General features: G+C 39.9%; 1 long non-coding RNA gene across 2 annotated transcripts; it reads left to right on the forward strand.

Moving 5' to 3' along the window:
- Positions 1–7,501: 7,501 nt before the first annotated feature.
- On the forward strand, positions 7,502–22,174 carry LOC128576482 (uncharacterized). Of its 2 annotated transcripts, none has more exons than XR_008377392.1 (3): positions 7,502–7,542; positions 20,944–21,230; positions 21,852–22,174. It is a non-coding gene; the product is annotated as an uncharacterized LOC128576482 (long non-coding RNA). The 2 variants fall into 2 exon arrangements; XR_008377391.1 differs by having other exon boundaries at positions 7,504–7,542; positions 20,941–21,230.
- Positions 22,175–23,408: the final 1,234 nt, after the last annotated feature.

Raw genomic sequence — 23,408 nt, forward strand, 5'->3', positions numbered from 1 at the left:
TTCCCTCTCATTCATCTTCCCTACTCTTCTTTGTTCCAGTCACACTGAGTTACTTGCTCTCCTTGACCACACAAGACATGCTGCTGCCTTAAGTACTGCGTACACACCATTCCCTCCACCTAGATCATTTTCCTCTGCATGGTCACATGATTCCCTCCCCCTACCCCCACAGGACTGGTGAAACATCACCTTCTCAATGAGAACTTCCTGCTTACAATGTTAAAAATTGTGATCCTTCACTCTCAGATCCTTTTCTAGTTGAGATAATGCTAGTGGCCCTAGCAATTAAAATCCAAGCTCTCAACGGCATGTCATAATGAAAGTCCAAATAGCAGATGTATGGGGAGGGATGGCACACTTGGCTCCACACAGTCATTCAGGAACTCAGCCTGATGGAGGCTCTGCTATCATGTCTGAGTTGATTCTCAACATGCTCCGGAAATTAATAGACAAGGAAAGAAAGAAAGTGGAAGTCCAAATCCATTCTAAGACAGAACTCATTCAAAATCACTCTACTTGGCATTTCATTGGCTGGAAGTCAGTCACAAGATCCTACGTAACCATAAGAGAGACTGAGAAATGTGATCTACCTGTATGTCTGGGAGGAAAAGGGGGAAAGGTTTGATTGACCACTAGCCAGTCCCTTTCATACCCACAGTAGGACTAGTTAAATACCTGTTGACAGACAGAAGGAATAAACGAATCAAGGATGTGCATAATCCCTTCCCCTAAAGTTAAGAGGTGTTTTGAGGGATTCAGTGAATGATAAGCATGATTTCAGATGGTTTCAAAGGATCTGCATTTAGGTGGGGAGATAACATTTGCTCCCTTGAAAAATGAGCTTACAAAGCAATGGGTAAGGAACAAATAGCACCAATAATCAGAACGTTGGGAACTCAGAAAAAAGATCCAATTTGAAGCACAAAAATGGTCAGAGAAGGCTTTGGAGGAGGTGGGATTTTTCTCCAGCTAGCCTTTTGGAGAAGGGTTAAGAGTTTGGTGAGTGAAGAGGAAGAGAAGGGTAAAATAGGCAGGAAAAATATACACACAAAAAAACAAGGACAAGGACATGGGGAAATGTGAGGTAAAGGTAAAATACTCCACCAAGATTGGCTGCATTGTCTTGTAGTAAAACAACACCAGGATCTCAGAACTATAGAACAACAATGGTTTATTTTGGGCTCATCACAGTACATGTCATTGAAGTTCAGCTAAGGCACCCATTCTGCTTGGCAATGCCTTCATCAGTATCCCAAGTTTATAATTAGTCGCTGTTGGGAGCAACGATGCTAACCATGGCCAAAAGCAGTGCAGAAATCTTAACAATGAACTGTTTCTGCTTGAAAAGACATATGTCAACTTCTACTTAAACTCATTTTCTAGAAGTAGCCACCTGGCCTATCCTCAAATGGGAAGAAGTTGAATATTTTTGGCAAACACCACCAAACACTATCATAAGGGTCAGTGGAGAATTAAGTGATTGGAGATAGCAGCCTTGCCTTCCATCTCCACGAACATTGCACTTGGACAGAAATGAATTCAAACTTCAAATTCCTTATAGACTCCAAAATTCTCTCCTTATCCAGATCACTTATTAATTCTCCAGTGTTTATTCAATTCCCCACTACAAATTTTCACTTGGATATTTGAAGTTATCTCATTTATGGATTTTCATTTAACAAACTTTTATGGACTCATCATCACGCTAGGTGCTAAGGACATGGCAGTGAACAGGGCAGTGACATTCCCTAGCTCAAAGAGCAGTGAGCTAGGTCACGAGTTAGCAAACCTTCTGCAAAGAAGTAGTGGGTAGTTTAGCTTTTTCAGGTTCTCAATCTGTCACAATTACATAGTTCTTGTAATTGTGTCACATGAAATCAGGCACAGTCTGAGACATGCATGATGCAATACACAACTCCATGGGAGCATCTGCGATCCGATATAGCTTTGAAAACCATCAGCCAGCCAGATTCGGTCCACAGGCCCTTGTTTGCTGACCCTCACCTCCTTATCCACAGAAAAAAATTAAATACACATTTTTTAAAAATTAAATCATTGTTACTCCGTGATGTCTGGCTCTTTCATGCTCTATCAGAAAGTTTATTAAAGAGAAGTCAATCTCTTTTGTTCTAATCAGCAAAATCAACAACTCTGCATCCCTGAAGCTTCCCATCCCTGAGTCCCCATTTCCCTGTCTCTGTTTGCCTCCCACAAGGTGGGAGTAGTATTGGTGCTGAGGTCTCTTCCCGCTGTAACGGTCTGTACTCCTAGATGTATACTCGAATGGCTGACTGTGCTAAGCTGCAGGAAACTGGGATGGGGGAAGGCACTGATGGAGACAAGGCCCCTGCTTACCTCTGTTTATTGCCCACAATAGATGAACATGCCCTCTGCAGGCAGGGAGCATCTTGCTTTCTTGCTTCCACACTCCATTAGGCTCTGAGCAGGATGCTAGGCACACAGTAGGTGCTATTCTTCCAACCACCTCCTCTTGCACCCTCATTTCTTCTCCTTTCTCTCCCTCCCTCTTTCCTTACCTCTCTCTCGCTCTTTACTTACAGGAATGGCACCATCGCAAATTCAATTCTCTCTTATAAAAGAGTACTAACTGTGTTCAGAAAAGTAAAATACTGGCAAAGAATTCGGTTTCACTTTTTTCACTTCCTAAGTAAGCAAGGGTGGTGAATTTACTTAGAAAAGAAGTGCCAGAGATAAATTTCATGGGTAGCAAAAGTTCTTAACAGAAGCAGGTGGATTGATTTGTGTCCTGCCAAACATAGCTCTTGCCCTGACCTGGTTTCACCATTCAGCGCAGAGTGAGTCATTTATTCAGTGTGTGAAAAGTGTCTTTAAAAAAAAAAAAGTCATGACTGGAGTTTAGAAAAGAAGCTTGTATGGCAAGAAAAAGAACTTGAGCCTCATCCCCTTAAATTTTTTTTTAAGGCCAGAACTTTTTCTTTTTAAAATGTAGTGAGAAAATTGGACATGGCACACAACAGGTAATCAATATTATTTGTTGATCTGACTTTATTTATATTTTGGTTCATTTTCTTCCCTTAAGGAAAACTCTGACATACTCTCTAATACTAACTACAGACACACGCGTACACATATGCACACACACTGCATTTTCGCATGCCTTTTTGGAATATTTGAAAAGAACTAACAATGTGATTACAGAAAACATCATCTAGCCACTCAGCTCCCCCAGTAATTGATAAGTACTGTACTGCAATAAAGTCTTTGGTAGTCCAACTTATAAAATTTACATTTTAAATTTGAACCCAAGAGGTTTAGAAAATTATAAACTGAACTCTTTGCAATTTTTTAAGATTAAAATTCATTTCTAAGTAACACTGTGAGTCAGCAACTTTCAGGCTGCCATGCTGGATCACTAGTATGTATGGTATTGATGCCACTCTAAAATTACTGCAAGAGTTCTCCACTAGAATGAGCTAAACACAGGAAAACAGGAACCTAAAGGAAGATAAAAATGCACAACTTCCTAAATGAAATCAGTTCAGTGTAGATTACTTCACCTAGCCACATTTATAACAAACAATAGACAGGCACAAATCAACCCTTCTGCCTAGATGTCAGCAAGAAACATGCACTGGGTTGTTGAGGGGATTTATGTACATCCCTGAAAAGCCGGTAGCTAAATCACCTGCCATGCCCTCCCTCTTATGCAGAGACTTTTTCTTTGTCTTGTTCAACCTGTTTATCTCAGCTTCCCCACCCCCACCTCCTTAATTTTATCAAAGTCTTCTGAACCCTGAGGACTGAAGGTTGGATTTTTCCAAGAGCTGGCACTTTTAGAAGCAGGTGCAATGGAAGAAAGATGGACAAGGAAGGAGGACAGTGGGAGGTTGTGAAATCCAGGCTGGACACAGAGACAGAGGCACAGCAGGAGCTCAGTGATGGAAAGTGATGAGGAAAGGGGGCTGGCAAAGATTGACTGAAGTGCAGGATGGCAGAAAGTTGGGAGGACGGCTAGGAGCCATGTTAGGGAGTGTCAGTGATCAAGTTAGGAAGGGATAGAGCTCCTGCGGATGAGGTGGGGGGCAGCGCAGCTTATGAGAGTGGATGGCAAGGCATGAGTGGAAGAGAAGATGCCAAAGTGAGCAGGGTAAAGAACTATGAGGATGGGACGCTTTGCCTGTGTCATTTGCATGATTGTCAAAACCATCTCAGATCCTCAGGAGATGCTGTGCAGACCTGCGGACCAGGTGCAGAATCACTCAATGGACAGTGAGAAAGTGTTTGAGCAGTGAAAAAAATGCAGTTGGGGTCTGAGCCCCACAACAGAGCCACTGCTTCTAAACATCGCCTGGGGCATGCTTCAAAACATAGCAACAGACAGCATTTAATGAGAAATTGCCACAAGTCAGTTCCTCTACTGAGAGCTTTTTAGCCATTTTTTCCCATTTATAATTCCCAACAACATAATTCCCATACAACTATTATGTATTTCCCCCAGTGTGACAGATTGGGAAAGAGGGTAAAGAAAGAAAAGTTAATTTGCTCAGATAACATGATTAAATTTATGGAGCCCATTTTGAACCAAATAATCCATTCTAGAGTCCACATTCTTTTTTCCCCCCCAATAGATTTAGGGGGCACAGTGTTTTTTGTTACCTGACTGAATTGTATGGGACGAAGTCAGGGCTTTCCACGTACCCATCACCAGGACAGGGTTCGTTGTACTTGATAGGCAGGTGTTTGTTGCCCTCCCAACCTCCTCTTCTTAGTTTTCAACATGCACTGCACCCCTTTATGACCATGCATACGTCCCCCGTTTAGCTCTCATTCACAAGGGGAACACGTGGTATTTGATTTTCCATTCCTAAGATACTTCACTTAGGATAATGGTCTCCAGTTCTATCCAAGTTGCTTCAAAAGACATTATTTCATTTCTTTCTGTGGCAGAGTAGTATTCTGTGTGTGGGGGGGGGGGGAGTGTATACGTGAAGTCTGACAGTGAAGTTCACAAACTAATTATAGAAAAAGTGCTTCATACCTGATTGCTGAATATCGCCACTGTCACCTTTGAAGTACTTCCCTTGGGAAACTATATGTGCTTTTTAGGTGTCTCTGCTTCCATATACCATTCAATGCCCCTATCTTCCCCCCAAATTCACATCTAAAGCAATAATGTAACTCCTTGGAAATATTATTAATGTTTGATATACACATCCAGACTTTTTCACATGTGTATTTATATTTATTTTATTTATATGATATTTTTCAAAAATGGATCACATTATACATAATGGTCTATAAATTGATTTTCTCCCTTGCCATTGTATTGTGCCAAAATTCTAGGAAGAGATAATTCTTATGTTACATAAACTATTGCAAAGTACAGACACTGATGGCCAGTTTCCCAACTATAGGTCAGTCTCTCTAACAAACTCTATGACACAAAATACTAATATATCACAAATTAAATGTTATCCTCCAGCATAGCAATATTTCAAAGCTTTTGTGTTTTTATTAAGGTTCTAAGTAATTCAAAACACACAAGAAATAAGAGGAATAGCAAAGAGAGGGAAGGAATAGCAAAGGAGGGAGGGAGGCGGGGCCTTGGTGTGTGCCACACCTTTTGGGGGCAAGACACGATTGTAAGAGGGACTTTACCTAACAAATGCAATCAGTGTAACCTGGTTTCTTGTACCCTCAATGAATCCCCAACAATAAAAAAAAAGGAATAAATATTTGACAGGAAGAGATAAGATTGTCATGGTTGTCTACTAAGACACTCAAGAAAAGATCACTCCCCACCTCTAAGAAAAAGATCAGAAAAGATAAAGGGAGCTATGTGGATGATTAACTTATGAAATAAATTGCTTTCTTAAATACTGTCAGTAATTTGGAAATAAAATGAAGCAAGAAAAGATAACACTTATAATAGCAACTACCACTGTAAACTACATAAGAATACATGTAATAATTAATGTGTAAGGTGTTTATGAAGAAAATCATAACATATTTTTTGATATGTACAAAGACCTATTTAAAACATGTAACATTCTCTTTTATAGTGAATTCATGATAAAATCCTTTTCCTTTTCAAATTAAACTATAAAGTTAATGATTAATGGGGATAATCTTTTTAAAATATATAAAAGTACTTTTATCGTTTCTCATTTCTTTGTGAGCTGTTCATCCAGAGGTATCCATTGATTTGCACAAATTAGGACTTTAAAACAGAAGCACAAAGAGAAAGAGCTACTATTCAATTTCAACTTCAAAAATAGAATATTTTATCCCACAGCAAAGAAAAGCCAAGGTCTGTTGAGTTAGGAAGAAAGTTTCTAAGTTTCGTAATCTCTCCTTTACTTTTCAAGGGCTACATCTGATGGATTTAGATCATAAAGTTTTAATACTATCAATAATGTGGATTGAATAGAGATGCCACATAATGAAGGTCCCATAATATGGAAAGAAGCATAGAGATACTTCCTTGTAAAGAGAAAGAGATAATTGAAAGGGAATTGGCCAAGGCGGATACACTGTTTGGATCCCTGAGAAGGTACATAAGGACTGTGACGGTATCAAAAAAGAATGAAAATAAAGTATGTATCAATAAGGGAGTAGATAAATAACACATAGTTATAGAATAATATATATAATTTTAAAAGAATGAGAAAATAAGTCACGGTACTGTGTAGTAAACAATCACGTTTAACTCAAAACCTATCTCTTGGCTATTTATGTTCCAATAAACGCATGTCTGCAACATTATTGCTAATGGCTACATATTGTGCATTGTATGAATATTCCATACTTTTCTATTTCTGGATATTTAATTTATTATACATTATAATTTTTAGGTCACAATAAACTATTTCAGACATACATCTTGGTACACTTGTCTAAAGTTTGTTGTTCAGTGATTTTCTTAGGATAAATTCATGGAACTGGAATTACCAAAACAAAGTACAGGCAAAACTTTGAGGCTTTTGATGCATATTAATGAGTCACTCTCCAAAACCGTTATACCAAGTGTGTGGTCAGCTCCAGGAATAGTGGTTAAACACAGAGGGGAGAGATAACCTTAGTTAGAATAGTAACTGGAAAGATTGTTCCAGAAGGGGTAAGGATAGACACAGACATTCCCAAACAATTCTGTTGGTAATTTTCTACAAAAATTTTCTGTGCTTCACAGGTGCACAATCATAGTGGCTGCAGTAGTATCATAAGCCTTGTTTCGGGGCACCGCCTGTGGCTCAGTGGGTAGGGTACCAGCTCCATATACCAAGAGTGGCGGGTTCAAACCCCCAGCTCTGGCCAAACTGCAATAAAAAAATAGCCAGGCATTGTGGCAGGCACCTGTAGTCCCAGCTACTTGGGAGGCTCAGGCAAGACAATCACCTAAGTCCAGGAGTTGGAGGTTGCTGTGAGCTGTGTGACGCCACGACACTCTACTAAGGGCAATTAAGTTGGACTCTGTCTCTACAAAATAATAATAATAATAATAAGCCTTGTTTCATTTGTTAGATCAAAAGAAGCCTTCCCAGAGAGCTGATCTACATAAAGGTAAGGGAGGTGCAGCAAAAAGAACTCTCAAATTGAGGGAAGAGCCACGGATTCATATCTGAGCCCTGTTTTATGTTATCTTTGTAGATTTGGAAAAGTCACTTCATCTTTTTGTTGTTGTTGTTTATTGTTTAGCAGGCCTGGGCTGGGTTCAAACCCACCAGCCCCAGTGCCTGTGGCTGGCACCCTAACCACTGAGCTATGGGCACCCTGCTGTACTTCATCTTTCTTAATCTTAATTTCCTCACTGTGAAATAAGAATAGTATTAACTATGGTTGTTGTACTAATGAGAGAGTATATGTGGAAGGACCTAGTACAGTGCCTGACACAAAAGACATCACATTTTTATTTTGGTTTCCCCACTAGAGAAACAAAAAAACTAAGCTAGTTTTATTTGAAGAAAATGAATTACTTTATTTGTTGAACACAGCTGCATGAGAGGGAAAATATGTTGGGGGAATCAAATCCTAAAGCTGGCGCTTGAGTTCCGAAGGCACTTTCCAGAGACACTAGCCCTCCATCACTGACTTCCTATAGGAAGCTGAGCAAATGGCCAGATCTTCTTGAAATGTATTTTTCTTGGCTTTAATGATGGAATGTGCTCTGAATCAAAAGGTCTCAACCTGAGATCAAACTTTAGGTATGCACATTTTTCTGGAGACAGAGTCTATAGCTGTCTGCAGACTTTCAGAGAGATTTGTGATACAATGTTAGTTGGCAATGTTCTAGAATCTACGTGGTCTCTAAAATTCATCCATATCTAACATTCTTATTCTATATTTAAGCTCCTAATTGGCTCGTTCTTTTGGTTCAATTATTCAATGCTTCAAATATATAATGAAGCATTGTAATATTTTAGTGGTGACTTTCTAGCCAAAACTTTAGGTTTTTTCTTGGTTTTTCTTGCCTTGCAGTTTTTTCATAGCCCTGGGGAAAAGGTATGGCCAGGGTGTTGCTACATCAAAGCTTCTGATTACCCAAGTGGTTTCCTAAACTTATTATTCTCATTTTTCCTGGCTCTATTTTTTTTTTTTAAATATGTTCTCTCTCTTGGCTAATTCACCAGAGTACAGATTTAATTAATAGGTGGCAACATATTGTAGCTCTCACTGCCAAGATCCATGATTAAGAAAAGAGCCTGTGGGTTTCCAGATCTTTGGTTTTTCTCTCTTATTTTATTTTTTTTCAAATCAGGCTTCTTAAAATACACAGATCATATTGAGAACAATGTCTGATTTCAATCTTAACATTTTAAGTATAAATATCTGTGAATATTAGAAAGTAAATGGAAGAAAAATACTCAATGTGATGATTTTGCTGGTAATTCATGTATTTACTTGTGATGAAAATGATAGTGTTAGAAGATCGCAACACAGACCTCAGAGAAGTATTCATCCTATTAACATTTATCAATAGGAGCCTGGGTACAATGGCTCATGCTTCTAATCCCAGCATTTTGGGAGGCAGAGATGGGAAGATCACTTGAAGCCAGGAGTTTGAGACCAGCCTGAGGAAACACAGTGAAACCCTGAATCTACAAAAAAAGAAAAAAATCAGCTGGGCATAGTGGAACGTGCCTGTAGTTCCAGCTACTCAGGAGGCTGAGTTAAGAAGGTCACTTGACCCCAGGAGTTCAGGCTACAGTGAACTATAATAACACCACTACACTGTAGTCCAGACAAGCAAGACCCTGTCCATTTATATATATATATATATATATATATATATAATATGTTCATATTACATATTCATATGTATTTATCAAGAGTCAACAGTACACTATGCAAGAAAATGTAAAAAATAGAATAATGAACTTGAATTCTGCTTTCAGGGAGATAATCCATCATCAGAACATGTAAGAATAAGACATATGTATGCAAAGAACAATAATGCAGAGTAATAAGTGATAATTTGCAACTCGATACCAATAGATATGAACTGTCAAAGTGCAATAGACAGAGGGAAAGCTTTAAAATAGGGGAAAGAGAGAAAATATCGTATAGTGTTTAGCCATTGAACTGAGTTTTGACTTGCAGGTTGAGTTGAGACACATAAGATATTGGTGTAGACATTTTCAAACAGAGACAGTAGCATGGACAAAGAAAAGAGATGTGTCTGAAAGGTTCAAGGCCTCCTCAGGATATGATTTATTTCAGCTTTAAGTAAAATTCCTTGACTTCTTGGAGGTAAGATAGACAAATGGGAGTAGTAAGAAACAAGATGAGAAGCCCAAGTGCCCAGCGACCCACGAATGGATTAATAAATTGTGGTATATGTACACCATGGAATATTATGCGGCCTTAAAGAAAGATAGAGACTTTACCTCTTTCATGTTTACATGGAACTGGAACATATTCTTCTTAGCAAAGTATCTCAAGAATGGAAGAAAAAGTATCCAATGTGCTCAGCCCTACTATGAAACTAATTTATAGCTTTCATATGAAAGCTATAACCCATTTGTAGCACAAGAATATGGGGAAAGGGGCAAGGGTGGGGAGGGGATGGGGAAGGATGAGTGGAGGGAGGGTGATGGGTGGGACTACACCTACGGCACATTAGAAAGGTATAGGTGAAACTTACTAAATGCAGAATATAAATGTCTGAACATAATAACTAAGAAAATGCCATGTAGGCTATGTTAACCAGTTTGATGAAAATATTTCGAATCGTATATAAAACTAGCACGTTGTACCCCATGATTGCATTAATGTACACATCTATGATTTAATAAAAAAAAGAAAAAGAAAAGAAACAAGATGAGAGCACAGCTGTGTTAGATTGTTGCAGACCTTGAAAGATTAAGAAGTTTTTATTTCATACTATAGACTCTGAGGAAACACAGGTTTGTAAAGAGGGAAGTGATGTGCTCTGGGTCTACCTCAGGAAGATTAATTTTTGGCAGTATTTACTGTGTAAACTAGCTGGAGAAGCAGGGACTAAGTGAAGATAATGGTGTTAGTAAGACAAAGGGTTAGGAAGAGAAATTAAAAAGGTCAAACTAGTAATCTTGTCAATTAGCTGGATGCAGTGGGTCAGGAAGAAGGGGAAAAAACGACTGCAGATTTATGTCTAAGGATCTGGGAAGATAATGGTACATATAGGACACCCTGATTCAGCAAAGAGTGTAGGACAGGATTTGGTCAGCTTCAGGCAAATACTTAAACTAGTCATCATCAATGCCATTTTGAGAACAGTATTCTAATGATAGTACATAAATATGAATGTTCTGACAATTTCTTTTCACCTTACTTATCTTCTAGGTAAGTTCTCTTGTTCAATACTGCCATCTCAAAATATTTAAAATTTTTTATTTTATTTACAATTTTCTTCATCTTTATTTTTGTGCCACTACAATATCTTGCATTTTTCTCTAACTCTTGATGTTATACTTTCTGGAATAGTACATAAAGTATTATCATTTTAAAGTTTTACTTTTTTATCTATATTGCAAAGATTGTAATCATTTGACTAAAAATACTCACTGGTCCTATTTTATAGTAGAATAAATCTGAAGTTACAATCATACAGATGAACAAGGTTATAGCAGAAAAACCAAGTGATGCTATTCTATTTTGGTGGGAATAAGAAAACTTGTGCATGCATATTTAACTGAAAATGGGCACTTGCAACCCAACTCTAGTCAGTGCATCTCAAGAGAGATAAAACTTGCCAGAACCTTCTATTTTTCAAAAGGGTATTTAAATCTGGAATTTTGTGTAAATTTTAAATTTTAATGCAGATAAAATTTCCACTTCTGGCCATATTGGCATAATTTCTACATGATTTGCCTTCACAGCACAAATAACTAGAATTTTTAAAAAACTATATGACACAGCTGTTTTTAGATTTTTCTTAAGACAGAGTCTTGCTCTGTTGCCTTGGCTAGAGTGCAGTGGCATCAGCATAGTTTACTGCAACCTTAAACTTCTGGGATTAAGCAACGCACCTGCCTCAGCTGCTTGAGTATCTGAGACTATAGGCATGTGCCACCATGTCCAGCTAATTTTTTCTATTTTTAGTAGAGAAAGAATTGTGCTCTTGCTCAGGCTGGTCTCAAACTCCAATCTCAAGTCATTCTCCTACCTCAGCCACCCAAAGTGCTAGGATTATTAGTGTGAGCCACTGGTCCTAGCTGTTTTTAGATTTTTAAAACCAAGAAGTTCAGTACTATCATCCATGATGAAAGCTAAATAAATGAGTCCTGCAAAAGCCCTGGATTTCCATCTAGAGGCATGTTCCAGATTAAGAGAAAGAGAAAGAAATTTAAGCAAAGCACTAAGTTGAAAATATAGATATGAAAGTTAGGGGAGACAAAAAAGGATGGAATTTGGAGAGCAGAGTACCTGAGGGAAGAAATCTATACACAGGGAGAACTCAAGAAATCTGCATCTAGGTCCAATTTAACTCATGCCAAATACTACACTGGATATGTATGTGTGAAACTTTACCATACTAGGCAAAGAACTACTGGAGAGTTTTAACCTCAAAAATTTCCAGAGCTCATGAAAGTCTGGGAGACTTTAAAGTCTTATGGGGCCGAGTAGAGAGAATACGTTGAATAATCCAGGTATTCAGAAGGGATTCCAGAAGACTCAACCTTAGTAGAAGGGCTAAATTAATTCTAGGCTAAAAGCTACTCTAAATCTGTCCTAACAAGATTTAAAAAGTACCTTGAAGGGATCAAGCTGGCCTAAAAATTATTTAATTATCTAGCAAAACAAATTTCAACATTCTTTAAAGAAAGATAAAAAATCCAGACACCTAACAATGTGATATCACGATGTTCAACATCCAAACAGAAATATTAAAACATATGAAGCAGAAAAATGTTCAGTAGAGCCAAGATAAATGTTTATGTGTAGAAATAGACCCATAAATAACAAATGATGCATTTAGTAGACTTTAAGACAGCTTTTATAAATATGCTACAAGATTTAAAGGAACAGTGATAAACATAGTAAGGAGAGAAACAGAAGATTAAAAAAAAACCTTCCAAAACTAAAAATTATGAAAATGAAATAAATTCACAGATAAAATTACCAGCAGGTTAGATAGAATTTCAGCAATAAAATTATCAACAGATTGGATACGCAGAAGAGAAAATTAGTCAACTTAAAGATAGAACATTAGAAACTACACAAACTGAACAATAAAGATGAAAAAGAATAAAAAGACTCAAAAATAGATAAATACAGAGAGTCAATGACCCTTGGGACAATAATAATCAGTCTAAAATATAAATCACTTCAATCTAAAAAAAAAAGAGTTAAAAAAAACATTTGAAGAAATAATGGCTAATCTTTTTTGAAGGTTTTTAAAAACTACAAATAAATCTAAGTAACCACATCAATATAAATCATAATAAAATGATTGAAAACAGGAGATAAGATCTTAAAAACAGCCAGAGGAAAGAAGAAATTTTACAATAATAAATAATAAGATGGAACAAGGGGAACTACAGACTACTCACCAGAAACAGTACTAGCCAGAAGATAATGGAACATCTTTGGAGTGCTGAAACAGAAAAGCTATCGCTATAAAATTCTATGTCCTCCAGAAACAAAGGCGAAATAGTAACACTGGACATATTAAATCTTCAAACCTTCAGTCCAGGTGTGGACACTAATCCCCTACTGGAGGAGGACAAGAATGGGATGGTGGAGACTCACAAAAGCAAACAGAAAACTTGGCTAAAGGAACCATGGTGACCAAAGTTAGCCCAGGAGGGACTCCCAATAGGAAAACATACTTGCCAGGGTAAAAATAATGCCATAAAGTCAATTACTTAGGAAAGAAATTTCTCATATTTGTAGAATACAATAAAGAAAACCCAGGAGTATAACAAATGTTTTTGTTTAAGAATATCTATTAGATTATTGATAGAATTAAGGAATAGGGGATACATAATTAATTGGATTTATAACATTTAGAAAATGATTTTTGAGTTTATGAAGTTTGTGTGAGTTTACCCAGGGTCGGACTCCATCTCAGGCTGACCACTAGGAGTCATATTTACTTTCCATACTCCTTCCTTTAATTGACAATTACATTTGTAATGCTTCCTGCTTAAAAGTAGTGGTTTCCTACTTTTGAAAACTTGAACAGCAGTTGAATTCCTAGATGATCATTGGAGAATCTAAATTTCAACAGGCAAAGACTCTGATCTTTAATTCCAGTAGGAACATTTCCAAAAGGGTCTAAAACCAAATTTTTCTTTTTTTTAAATTTTCATTTGACACAAAATAATTGTATCTACAGGGTACATAGTGATGTTTCAATGCATATACTGTATTATGATCAGATCAGGGCAATTAGCATATCCATCATCCCAAACATTTATCCCTTCTTTATGTTCCTAACCAGAGTTGAGGTAGCCTTGTGGACAATGGTCTCATGAAGACTTCCTTACATTCTTCTTGATTTACAAAGCAGAGAAAATGGGGTGGTCTCAGCCACCAAGATTTTCATTTTTTTCTCCCAATAGTCTGGGAGGGCTTCACTAGATCTCTGAAGAAATGGACTGCTGAAGAGATGACTTCAGAACCATCAGTAGGTTCTGCTTTAAAGCAACCTCCTATTCTCAAATCTCTCACCTTTTTTCTCTATGTCTGAAATTCCCACCATTGAATATAATTTCTCCCTTTTCCTCATCTACTTTAATCCTGCCAATTCTTTCTCTGAAATATCCCCGAATATGTCACCCTTTCCTGTACCCTAATCCTGGTTTTTCTTTAAAGCTCATTTTTCTTCCCAAAATATATATATTTTCTTTGGGTTAAATTCCAGAACTTTAGACATAGTATTCAAGAGTCTTCACAATTTGGCCAATCCAGTTTCCTAGCCTAATATTTAGTATTTATTACCTGACCTTTTCCTTGACATCAACACTAAAAAGATTTGTCAAAAAAATTCACAAGTTTTAGTTGAAAACATAAAATGTGGCATATTACATCCATAGAATACCTTTCTTGCTTATTTAAATAACTGATGTCTGTTCCAGAGAATGAGAGAGAGGATTATAGTTTGATACCATCTGTCTTAGTAGTAAAAAGGAAAAGTATTTTAGATTTAAAAATATATATAAAAAATGAAAATATATATTATATGTAATATATACTTATTATATATAACATACAATGTTTATTATGTAACATATATATTTATAACACATATTTTATATAATATTATAAATAATTTTTATTATATATAAAATTACTATATCTGTGTATTGAATTCATTATTTCAAAATTGAGGAAGAAGAGAAACACAATCCAGGCTCTAAAGCAAGAATAGCCTCTCTATGTCAGGGGACGCTTCAGTACAGATGTCCCCATAAAAAACTGGGAGGTCAAAACATTGCACAAAAGACATGGGTTTTTCCAAAGATGAGCATGTATATCTTACAGCTCTCTCACAGATAAAAGAAGAAGAAGGACCTCTCACAGAAAGATGGAGGCGGCTATTTCACAGAGAGGGGGGCCCACAGGAAGGAGAGACGGTGAGAGTGGGATGCCCCCGGAGAACACACTCCTCTGAATTCCTTAGTAAGAAGCTAAGGAGAACAGTGGCCAGGGGAACTTAACTCAGGGAAATTCCAGCTTCTTTAAAAATAGAAAGATCTAGGCAACCCTAAGCCCTCGCTTTCTACCCTGGGCAGTTCTCTGTGTTTACTGGCCTCTCTAGGCATTTGGGTTTGTAATCCTAGTAGGACCACAGCAACGCAGAGAAATATGACATTGATATGGGCCACATTCAAGCATGTTCAAGGGGAAACTTCATGGCAGGAGAGGGGCCCGAGCTAGACAGACCTGACAGAGGAGGGAGAAGAGGCCTAAAGGCAGAATGAAAGTCCTCAATGGCCTACAACGTGCTCTCTTAGACTGTGACAGCCAGGCCACCAAAGGGATCCCAGGATAGGCCCAGCACTGCAAAGCTCATAACCAGAGAGAACCCCAGAGGGTAAGCCATTATGATGGAAGAGACCCCTGCTTCCAGCAATTGGAGTAAGTGAAATTAATGGGGAAAGGCTTGTTTGCAGAAAGAGCAGTGGACAAGAAGTCCTGATTTCTCCTCCTGGTTACTTAACTGATTTGCTCTGTGATACTCTGGACCTTGGGTTCTTTATGGCAATCTCCTAGTTTCTTTGGCTCAAAAGACCTATGATTCTAAGAAAGGTCACTGTGGCTGAGCTTCAGGGTACCCTCCTGAGGTTAAGGTGTCTAGTTTTTGTTTGTGGAACTGTAAGGAAATCACATGCTTATTCAACAAATATGTATTGAGTACCTACTGTGTGCCAGGCACCTACTGTCCTCAGAGAGGGAGATACAGTAGTGAACAAAACAGACAAAGCATCCCTGCCCTCGCTGAGCTTAGATCCTAGAGTGCGAGTAGGGGAAGATAGAAACTAAGCAAAATAAATAAGACACAATATACAGTGTATTAAAAAGTGATAAATGCCTGTGAGTGATGGTGACTAGAATTAAAGAAGGTTGTGTGTGACAAGCAGAAAACAAAGCATTCACCAGAATTAAGCACCTTGGAACAGAATAAGAGGAAAATTTTCTTCTCTGTCCACCTGCCATTTGGCTTCTGGCCTCTTTCCTGAGGTCCACGTTTCTAACAGTGTGCACACTTTTATCTGAGGTGCTTCCTATGAGCTCCCGTGGCCAGGGACAGTGGCAAAAATCGAAGTGAGCCACCATCTGTCATTTGCCCAACACTGTGACATGTAGAACTCCTCATCAAAGGCCAACAAGGACCCTGCCACTGGTAGCCACTGTGAGCTGCAAACTTTTTTTATTTTATTTTCCCTTGGCTAGCATTTCCTTTATATATGCATACATAGACACACAAACATATATAATATATGGCCTTAAATTCTAAATTTAATGAGTATTATTCAATCACTCTTTGTTACCACCTAATTTTAATTGTTTGTTCATTTATTTATTTTTAGAGGCTAGAGCCGGTTGTCCCTTTGTTATGCAGGCTGGCCTCAAACTCCCAGGCTCCATTATTCTTCCCTCAGCCTCCTGAGCAGCTGGGAATCCAGGAATGCACTACCACCACCCCTCGCTCAAACTATTTTTTCTTTTTTGCCTTGTTATTTTTTGTCAAGACAGAGTTCTACCCTATGCCCTGAGCAGAGTGCAATGGCGTCCTAGCTCACTGCAACTTCAGACAGGGGCTGTGGGCATCCTGCTGCGTCAACCCCCAAAGCCGCTGGGATTACAGGAGCTTGCTGTGGCACCTGGCTGGGTTTTTCCATTTTTTTCATGAGTCAAGGTCTCACTCTTGCTCAGACAAGCCTCGAACTCCTGAGCTCAAGCAATCTTCCCACCTCAGCCTCCCATAATGCTGGGATTGCAGGTGTGAGCCACCACACCGGCTCAAACTACTTTTTTTTTTTTTTTTTAAGTTTTTGGCCGGGGCTGGGTTTGAACCTGCCACCTCCGGCATATGGGGCTGGCGCCCTTCTCCTTTGAGCCACAGGTGCCGCCCTCAAACTACTTTTTCTTTGGAGACAGGCTCTTGTTCTACCACCCAGGTTGGAGTGCAGTGATGTCATCATAACTCACAGCAACCTCAAATTCCTAGGCTCCAGAAATCCTCTTGCCTCAGCCTCCAGAGTAGCTGGAACTATAAATGCTCACCACCATACTTGGCTAATTTTTCTATTTTTTGTACAGACAGGGTCTTACTATGTTGCTCAAGTGGTCTCAAACTCCTGTCCTCAAGCAGTCCTCCTGCCTCAACCTCCCAAAGTGTAAGATTGGTGCATGAGCCACCGCATTGGACCCTGACCTATTTTTTTTTTTAAATAACAACTTCACAGATTTTTTTTTTAATGGATGAATGTCAAAGTTTAAAACAAACTTTCGTTTTGCAGGTCCATTTTCTAAGTTAATCTCAATAGTAGGTCTAGATAAAACATAATATTCGTGTCAAAGAAAGGAAACCATCACACTCCAGTATCTTAAGAAAACTACGTTTTCTGAAAGCAAACTTGCATCTGTCTAATCTCCATACAATGCTTTTTTTCTTAGACAATGAACTACAAATGGTTGATTACTTAAGAAAAGAATTCAAGAGTTGGAGAAGAAGGTTCAAGTTTAAGTAAAATTAAACAATCTGAAAAACACTTAACCACCCAAGTTACCTACTATTCATCTGAATAGACAGAAAATACAGGAACATGTCATTTGGGGTCAAGTAGTAGAACTAAAGGCCAATATTTAGAAATGCATAATTTCTTGGGTAGTAGTCAGAGCTCAAATTCCACCTAAATATTGGTGCGTATGTCGTGATTGATTATGAAATTGAATGAGGAGGGGAAAGCAGAAGGATGTTAGTAAAGCACCACCAGTGCCTGGGAAGGAACACAGTGCCACAGACAGGGAGAAACAAGGACAAGCGACAATGAGATGTGATGCTCAGCAGTGGCACACTCTGTGTTGGTTTTCAAGAGGCCTCCTGGCTGAGTCAGAGTAAGGAGGGACAGCTGGCAACTTTGTCAGCTTGTCTCTGCAGTGCAAACAGATACACAAGAAAAAAGAAAACCAGGCTCTAGAACTCATGTGAGCTGCTTGAACCGGGTTGTGATGCTCTCCTCATTAATCTGCAGCTCACGAGTTGGTCTTCGTCAGACACCTGCTTACTTATGCTCTTCTTCCCTTCTTTGTGCTGATAGAAATTTCGTAAGTGGTCTGGCATCATGGCAAACAGTGCTCAGGCTAATTCTGATGCGTTCTCCTAGTGACAGTAGTATTGATGACATCGGAAGTGAATATTGTGCTATTCTGATTAAATGCATTTACTCACTTGTGCCTCACAGCAACACCATGAAGTTGGTACAAATTGTATCCCTCTTTTTCACGTGAGGAAACCTGAACCACGGAGGAATTAAATGGCTCACAGAACAAGATTTGCGATTGCAGTGACAACTTAGGGTCATAGAAATGTCTAACCTCTTCCTTCCTGGCTGTACACAATGTCTACTCCTGAGGAAGATTTGGAGATGAGCCACAGAACTGAATGACACCAGGGCATCGTCTGGTCACAGTCCTAGCTCTGCCCACCCTAATACCACTCTTGGTCAATAAGGTCACATGGTAACATCAAGGTGGAAAATACCAGAAACCTGGAGAGACAGTTGATAAGGAAAGACCGAAGCAGAGATATGAGCTCGGGAAGAGGCCACCCAGGACGACAGAGAACCTAAGCTGCTGGGACAGTGAGGAAATAACACTTAAAATCTCTTTAATGTGCTGGGGAAAAAAACACTGAAATTTAATATTTGCATGGAGACTGTATATTTGTAAGTGCTAAATCGGGACACGTGATCTGAAACAAACCTGAAAATGGAACAGAATCTTTTGAACTGGGACTATACCAACAACTTGAGGAGGAATGGTCGCAGTGAGATTTATCTGCAGCATGTGTGTGTGTGTTGGGGGCTGTGAGATTATATCATTTAATTCATTGCACTGACATATAAGATCAGGTAATCGAGTTCAAGACCTCATCCTATAAAGAGTGTTACCTACCTCATTGATGAGTATCACAATGGTCACCTTCGACGTACACCCTTTGCCTTGGCCATCTGGAGACCACAGTGATATTTACCAATGAGGTAGGTAGCACTTTTTTTTGGATGAGTTCACAGACTTAATTGTCCGACCTCATACAGATACTGAGGCTGTTTTCAAATAACCTGCTGTTTGCTAGCATTCAGCTGAGGAAGGGGACCCCTGTGAAGGCATGTGTGGACATGCCAATGGAATCTTAGATTCTCGGGGAATTCAGCTACCAGAACAAGCAAACAGCCCTTGTTTGAACTGCTGGGTAGACCAGTGCATGGCTGTTACTCAGAGGCTGTCTTTCGATATCACCCACTAGTCATCCATCCCTGCTGTGCCTCTACAGATGCACAACACCCAAAACCTTGCTATGTATTTAGGGCACACGTCTGTCTGGCTGTGGAGAACTTTTTGAGAGTTCTTTAAAGAATTCAGGAGTGGTGGCTCATACCTATAATCCTAGCACTCTGGGAGTTTGAGGAGGGTGGATTGCCTGAAGTCACGAGTTCGAGATCAGTCTGAGCAAAAGCAAAATCCCATCTCTACAAAAAATAGAAAAACTAGCCAGGCATCCTGGTGGGTGCCAGTAGTCCCAGTTATTTGGAAGGCTGAGGCAAGAGGATCGCTTAAGTCTGGGAGTTTGAGTTTGCTGTGAGCTATGATGCTATAGCACTGTAGCCTGGGGCAGGAGTGAAGCTCTTTCTCAAAAAAAAAAAAAAAGAAAGAATTAGCAGAGTGCACCCATCCTGAATCACCTCCTATCCCTACAGCTGCCGAAAGCTGCAGCAAACTACTTTCTGGATGGTTTTGTCCACCACAATAGCAGATGTGTCAAATGTCCCCCTCTGACAGGGGAGGGGCCGGGGAGAATCCCTTCCGAATGTCCCCATAATGCTTCCATTTCCTGTAACAGGAGCAGGAGCCCACGAAAGTGAACTCTCGTTTGAGACAGTTTGGTGGCATTTGTCACAATATATTATGATCATTTGTTTCACCTGCAAGGGACTTGGTTTTAGCCAGCACTTCGCAGAGTTTCAGGCACACAAAAAGCAGGCTCTAAATTTTTGTTGAAAAGGATCAATGCATGGGCTGCTTCTGACAGGAAAAAGAAACTTTGAGCTCAAGCGAAAAACACACACACTCTCTCAGAAACACGGTACAAAACCAAGATAAATTACTTTATTTCATTGCTTGTGAAGAAAATCAAGTCACTAAACAGGAATTTTTGCAGTCATGCTTACATTTCTCTCTGCAATCTCTTCTTCCTTCTGCCCCTCAAAAAAAAATATGGCTGATAGCTCTTTTAATTTTTTTTACTATCAATAAAAATCCTCCCTCCAGGGAAGCTATACCATGACTCGTCTTCATTAGGAATAGGAAACTTCCAGCGGGTACTTACCAACGACAGACCAATCTCCACACAGGTGCTGTTAGCCGAGTCCACAGATGAGAAGCCGGGTCCAAGAGAGTGATAGCAGCTTGCTCCTTGTCACCCAGACATTAGGTGGTGAGGTTGTGAGGTGTGGAGGTAAACCTCCAGGGCTTACCTTTCACCATGAAGAGTGACCTGCTTAACTAGTTTCATAACCTTGCCTTTTTTAATCTCAGAGAAAAATTGAGCCAGGACACCCCAAGACCTGGGAAGGGGAGGAGGGGGTTGGTGGGGGAGTAATCAAAGCATCATCATTTTGGGGGGAAGCAGTCAGACCCCAGGAGCCAGAGGCCCTTTTGGCCATGGCAATGCCAGTGAGTTGTTTTAGACAGAGTGAGTGTGAAGCCTCAGCATAACGATAATGATGTTGGGATCATTTGCTCCAGCAGAGCAAGAGAAAGATCACGACAGCACGAAGCAGCAGAGAGCCCTGCACATAGTGAATGGTAATGTGGGCACCATGCGGAGAATACCAAGGCTGTTCATCACCTGTACAGCTGGGAAGCACAAGCCTTAATGTCAGGCACCTAGAAAGCTCCTTCAGAAGCATAAGGAACACGGGAAAAAACTATGGATATGGCCAAAGAAGTAGCTCACAACTGCAAGGTGCCAGGACACAGACTCCGGTGCTTCCTGAGAAACAGCTTGTGGGGGTAGCTGGGTCTCCTACAGGCAGGTAAGTCTGGGTGGGGGCGCTGGCCCACTTGCCACTTGACATGGAGAGGGGAGAACCCAGGACTAGTGTGATTTTAGGGGGCCCAGGATCTGCTTCACAATCCATCCCTCAGAACCTGCTGCAGTACCAAGAGCTCCCATCCTGAGAATTGCTGTGCGTTTTGATACTGTATGCAAAAAAAATCTCTTGTTGCTATTCAGATTCCTAAGAGTAGAAACACACTAAATTACTGCCTGAGCAGGACATCAGTTCCCAAACAGAAAGTAACTTGCTGATGGGACTGAAAATGTCCCGTGTGCAGAGCACACAACTGTGCCCAAGATAGTAGGAGATAGGAGAGAGATGCTGGAGAGGGACGTAGAGTCAGGCAACCAGCAAATAGCATCTCCATGCAGAGCATCACTGGTATATGTGATGGACGAATTCTGGTCCTCACGTAGCTTATAACCAAGGATAAATATAGATAGGCTTTTTGTACTTGGCCACTTCTCTTTGGCTGAACCAACATCATGAGCTTGAGGTCCTTGACAGAACCAATGATAATTGCAAAGCGCTAAGTAAACTCCATCACCCTTAAGCCAACAATAGTCTGTTAGCTCTGTGTTGTCCTTGCTTCAGCAGAGAAGAAACCGAGGTCAAAGCCCTGTGAACCTGTCACAGCTGTGGGGACTGAGCTGGAACTGCATTCCCGGATTTGGTGACTAGAGAGGCAGCCCCAGGGAACGCCTGGACTTTTGGATCAACAAAACTAAATCTGAATTCTGGCTCTGCTGGTCAGGAACTGTCCATGAGCAAGGTATGAATTTTCTATCTCAATCAGGGTTGAGATGATAAAACCTATTTCCAAGACAAAAGTAACATGAAGAACATAAGAAAAATGCAATAGAAACTCTGTAAGTTGACCACCCAAGGGACTGGAACAAATTGGTCAACGTACAGAGGTGGTCAACATGAGGAACTAGGCCTGCTGCATGTCTGGTCTATAAAAGTTAGGTCAACTTAAGGAGGTGGTTAATGCAGGGAGGTGGTCATCTATGGAGGTTCTACTGTATTTAGAACAATTCCTGGCATGCAGTAAGTGTTCAATAAATGACAGCTATCAATAACAACAACAACTCATCAGTGCGATTTTCCTTTTCCATTAATCATCTTGTCACCTGGGCTGACCATCCACCTGAGGCAGCATGTTTTCCACCCCTCCCATCCGCCTCTGCTCCTGTGAGATATAGACCCAGTGGAAGACACAAGGAAGCCCCATCCATGGAGGTGTCTCCCTCCCATTCCACAGACAGAGGGAAATACACAGCGTTAGCTGGTCTGGTGTAGTATTTTGTAGGCCATTTTTGAAAACTCGTCCGTTTGAACACACAGAAGTCAGGAAATGCAAAATTAACGTTCCCAGAGTAACCATAACTCACTCACGATGCACACTGAGGCATAAATTTCATTGAAACTACAATAACATAAAACACTGAGCAGACCAGAGGAGAAGTTAAGACTGTTACTGAAACCATAAATCTGAACCTCCTGATTTGGTTCATTTTCATTGTCACCCATGATACTGCATTAACACGGCATTCACACTAGAAATCGCTCATAATTCAGGGGCCTGTGTGCAAGAGACCAAGGTAGTTTTCTTTTACAGGGACTTCTTTTCAAACATTCATAAAGATCTTGAGAAAAGAACCCTCAAAAGAAATATTATTCCCTGGGGGAACACAGCTAAATCCACCCAGCATGAAAGGATTTTGCTACATTTATTTTCCAGCAAGTTCTGGAAGCAAGCGACCTCTTTCCTTTTAAGGGCTACATATCTGAGAGGAGATGTTTACCCACCCCCTGCCATTACTGCGTCTTCCACATGGCCCTGAAGAAGCTGCAGTGAGCCATGTGGCCCCGTCTTCCCAACTGGGATGGGGAAATAAAGCAGTGAATGCAAGTTGATAATTTGTGCATTTATGGTAGAAAATGATCTCAGATTCCTGCAAGATGTAGACATCAGAGTGAGAACTATGCCCCTGGTCTTCATGCTTTAGAAACACTGGCAGAGCAGGAACGGTGTCACCATCTCAGTTCCAGCTCTCCTTCTCCTTGGGCCTGGTGCCTCGTTTTAAAAGGGGGCGATAATGGTAATTATACCTTATTTGCATGGAGGAAGGAGACCATAGAATCCCTTAC

The sequence above is a fragment of the Nycticebus coucang genome, chromosome 24 (assembly GCF_027406575.1).
Source record: "Nycticebus coucang isolate mNycCou1 chromosome 24, mNycCou1.pri, whole genome shotgun sequence".
Lineage (NCBI taxonomy): Eukaryota > Metazoa > Chordata > Mammalia > Primates > Lorisidae > Nycticebus > Nycticebus coucang.